The sequence below is a fragment of the Temnothorax americanus genome, unplaced genomic scaffold (assembly GCF_048541705.1).
Source record: "Temnothorax americanus isolate GAGA-0224 unplaced genomic scaffold, ASM4854170v1 Scaffold55, whole genome shotgun sequence".
NCBI lineage: Eukaryota > Metazoa > Arthropoda > Insecta > Hymenoptera > Formicidae > Temnothorax > Temnothorax americanus.
In genome coordinates, this window is record NW_027509705.1 from 868,354 (window position 1) to 872,462 (window position 4,109).

General features: G+C 35.1%; 1 pseudogene; it reads right to left on the reverse strand.

Annotated features, from left to right (window-relative positions):
• Nucleotides 1-215: 215 nt before the first annotated feature.
• Nucleotides 216-2,907, reverse strand: LOC143904655 (uncharacterized; annotated as a pseudogene).
• Nucleotides 2,908-4,109: the final 1,202 nt, after the last annotated feature.

Below are 4,109 nucleotides of genomic sequence, written 5' to 3' on the forward strand. Positions count from 1 at the left end.
CACTATATATAAACTACAAAACCTCCGCTATTAACAGACTTCATTCGCTCGCGTTCGCTTATGTTCTAACCTGTCTCCGCTTCCTCTCCTTCTCTTTCCAAAGTTTTTTTAGTATTCTCCCTTTTTCTGTTCCTAATTCATCGCTACATAATGTATCTAGTCTTACCTTTATAGCTCTTACCCAAATTTACAAACCAATCGCTAATCACCGTGCATTCACCTACATAATGTTCCAGATTATCCCTACCCAGCTTACAAAATCTACAACTTTTTACATCCTCCCCCAACCAATATTTATTTGCTTCCTCTATATTACCGCACCTCAATCCTATCAACGCTCTAATACCATCACCCAACATTGTCTTGTCCATATTTACATTTAATAATAATATAATAATAATAATTTTATTTAATCCTTGCCTTGCGGCTTAAGATAACTTCCATCAACTCTTACATAAATTTACAAACATACAACATAATTTGCAAACATATAACTTTCTCTTTAACATACATATATATTATACATCACTTAGATCATTTTAACTAACTCTAAAACTAATTCAACATTCTAACTGTCTTTCAATTTCCCTTCCTACTCTTCACCCTCCATCCCTTCCCTTTCCTCCGTCTCTTTTCTAACCCTTTCTATCCTTTTCATTACTTCTAGTCTTTTTCCTTCCTCTCCTAAAAATTCTTTTAACTGTATTTCGCTTTTTGTCGCTTCACATTCTTTTAGTATATGTTCTATGTTCTCCTCTTCTTTTTGGCATATTCTGCACCTTCTATCTTCCTCCTCTCTCCAATGTTGACTGCCCTTCACCTCACTTCCGCATCTGTATCTGGCTATCAGCATTCTATCCTATTTCTTCTTCTTTCCTAGTAGATACTTTGGTAACTTCTCTGTTAAAATCTCTTTATAGCTACTATTGTACCTTGACTCGTTTATCTTTATCTGTCTCTCCTCCTTCTCCCTTTCCGCTATTCTCTTTACAAGATTCCCCACCGCTTCTCGGTCTCCCGCCTCCATTTCTCTCCTTAGCTGCTCCTTCTCCATTCCTGCCTTCTCTATCAGTTCTCTTCTCTTCTTTTCCCACTTACTTTCTTTTTTCCTTGGTCTGCTCCTCTCTAGATCTTTTATACATGCTTGAACTATTTTCTTTCCTGACTGTCTCGCCTTCTCCTCATACCTCGCAGCTCTCCTTATTGCCCTTACTTTTATTTCCTTCATTTTGGTTTCTTCTGCTATTACATAATTCGGGGTTCTATTATCCAATCAAATCCATTTAACATACTTTCTTTTTATCACATTTAATCTGCTTTTGTATAGCCACCCCCATATTTCAGCTCCGTATAATGCCACTCCTTCTACCAGTGCCTCGAACATTTTCATCCTTCTTTCAAAATCTTCTTTAAATATTCTCTCTCCAATGCTCCATGTCCTCTTCATCGCTATTGTAGCCTTTTTCATCCTATCCTTTATATGATTCTCCGCTTCCCCATTCTTCTGTAGAATATATCCCATATACTTTAATTTTTTGACCTCCTCTATGTCTTCTCCTCCCCATTTCCATTCCCTTTTCTTCCTTCTCCCCCTAGCTTTCTCGAACGCCATTATCTTTGATTTCTCTGGACTCAAACTCAAACCCTTCCCTTCCAAATACCTCTTGAGTCTCCTCATCATTTCCTTCAATTCTTCCTCTCTCGTCGCCATTAACACTATATCATCTGCGTATGATATTGTCCAGAATTTTTTTTTTCTCTATTACCAGGCCTCCTGCTTGTCCTTTTTCCATTCCTTCCTCTAAATCCATGATGTATAAGTTGAATAGGTTCGGGCTCAACGGGCATCCTTGTCTTAGTCCCTTTCCTGTCCAAAATTCTTCTGTCCTTTTATCTCTTATCTTCACTACATTTTTCGTTTCTTTGTATGTCTCCATTATTCTTCGTCTCAAGTTATCTTCAATTCCTATCTTCCTCATTATTTTATTCAATTTTCTTCTATATCTACTTTATCGAAAGCTGCCTTAAGATCAGCAAAGAATGCAAAAACCTTTCCATTTTTCTTACTCAGCTCCTTATTCGCTACATAGTTTACTGTGTATACTGCATCCATCGTTCCTTTATTCCTTCTAAACCCGAATTGCACTTCCCTTAACTTGGCCTCCGTCTCCTTCTCCAACCTCGCATTTAAGATACTTGCGTATATCTTGTACGCCGTATTCATTAAAGTAACTCCTCGGTAATTTTTTGGGTCGTTTCTCTCTCCTTTTTTATATATTGGACTAATCATGTCTTTATTTCAATCTCCCGGTATACCCTCTCCTTTCCATATTCTGTTGATTAGCTTCAGGAACTCTTCACCTACATTTTTTTGCATATATCTCCACGCCTCGTTCTCAATCCCGTCCTCTCCTGTTGCTTTTCCCATCTTCAGTTTCTTTATTACTTCAATCATTTCTTCCCTCGATATTTCTTCAGCTCCCTTTGTTACCTCCCCTCTCGTGCCATCTTCTTCCTTCTCTTCAATGTCTAGCACCACTTTTTCCTTTGTCCCTCCTAACATTTCCATGAAGCACGGTCTTACATACAGGTCTGGAAACTCCCATGGTGGGGGATGACTCGCTTAGTGAAGCAAATCTGTAGTTATAAATTCGACCACCGAAGTCGCTGCGATGTAGGGGTCGCAGTACGATTAAGTGCGATAGAATATATACATATATACATACAAACACTTTCGATCTCTGTCTAGCAAATGTAAAATTAAGCTAATGCAAATATCTTGTATCCGAGACATACCTGCATACCGTTTTTATTTAAACTGTACTGAGTTTAAACCGAGTCTAATCGATTCATACTAAGTTTTAAAATATTATTAGAGCTTGAGTTCCTGTTTATTATTTGTTTAAGAAAAAGAAATTATAAAGCACTGTAAATAACCAGCATTGTAAATAAAAAATTTATATTTATTGATCCCAAATTGGACGTCAACAGTTATAACACTCAATTACGGGTACATATGGTATTAAATTTGTTCTTATACAAAATGTAATTTAAATCTAGCCGAGATAATGATAAAAACTTCTAAAGAATAAATTAATGGTAAATCAAGTTGTTGAAGGTTTTATGTGAAATTAATTCTTATTGGTTTTAGTCAGTTTTGGGAGAGAAAAAAATGAAAAGACAGTACTTTGTATAATGTGGACCAGTTTTTATTCATTTGTCAATTTAGACAATTTATTTCGTTTCACAAAATCTTTTTTTTTCTTTTGATTATGTTGATACGTGTATTGTCGCATTCTAAGCCGAATATAATAGTAAATCGAATATGATAAAATATTTGAAGCGTGCTCTTTACATGGAAATGTAAAATTATAATTTTCTAGCACTTCCTCTATAGTTAATTCAAAAACATTAATATTAGAGGCATGCTTGGCAAAACATGATTCAACATATCTTATTAAATTATAAAAACAAATATTAGGATGCACCAATCCTCCTCGGGATTTTACATCCACTAACATTGATGGTAAAGCTTTGTTTCCATTCGTGGTCAAAGATCGTGCACAAAATATACAGTCATAACGTCGAAGGACTTGCTTACATAAGTACCCTGAAACAGTAATGTAATGACTGAAGCATGATTACGGCGTTTAAATTTATGAACCTTTACAGAAATAAAAGACTGTAAGTGATTATTGGCTAGTGATTAATTACTTATTTTGAGTATTAAAAGCATTAAAAACAGTGCTTTTAATACTCAAAATAAGTAATTAATTACTTGCCAAATAATCACTTATAGTATTATATTTCTGTAAGAGAAAGCAGAAGAATGTTGATGTTCCTAAGTCTACTTATAAAAAAAATAAACATGTAAAGCGTAAGATATAAAAGGGCAAAGCGTACAGCAGGAATACAGTTATAAAAGTAAAAACCTGTGACATAATACACAATGCAGTCTAATACATGCGGTAATGCATAATTGTTATCTTCAATAAGTTCGTCCATTTCCCACTCTTCATGCTCTATCAGTTTATCCAATTGATGTCGTAATTTATTTATGACTTGTGAACTCTTCGTATCTTTTCGACCATAAATTTTTAGCAAATCGT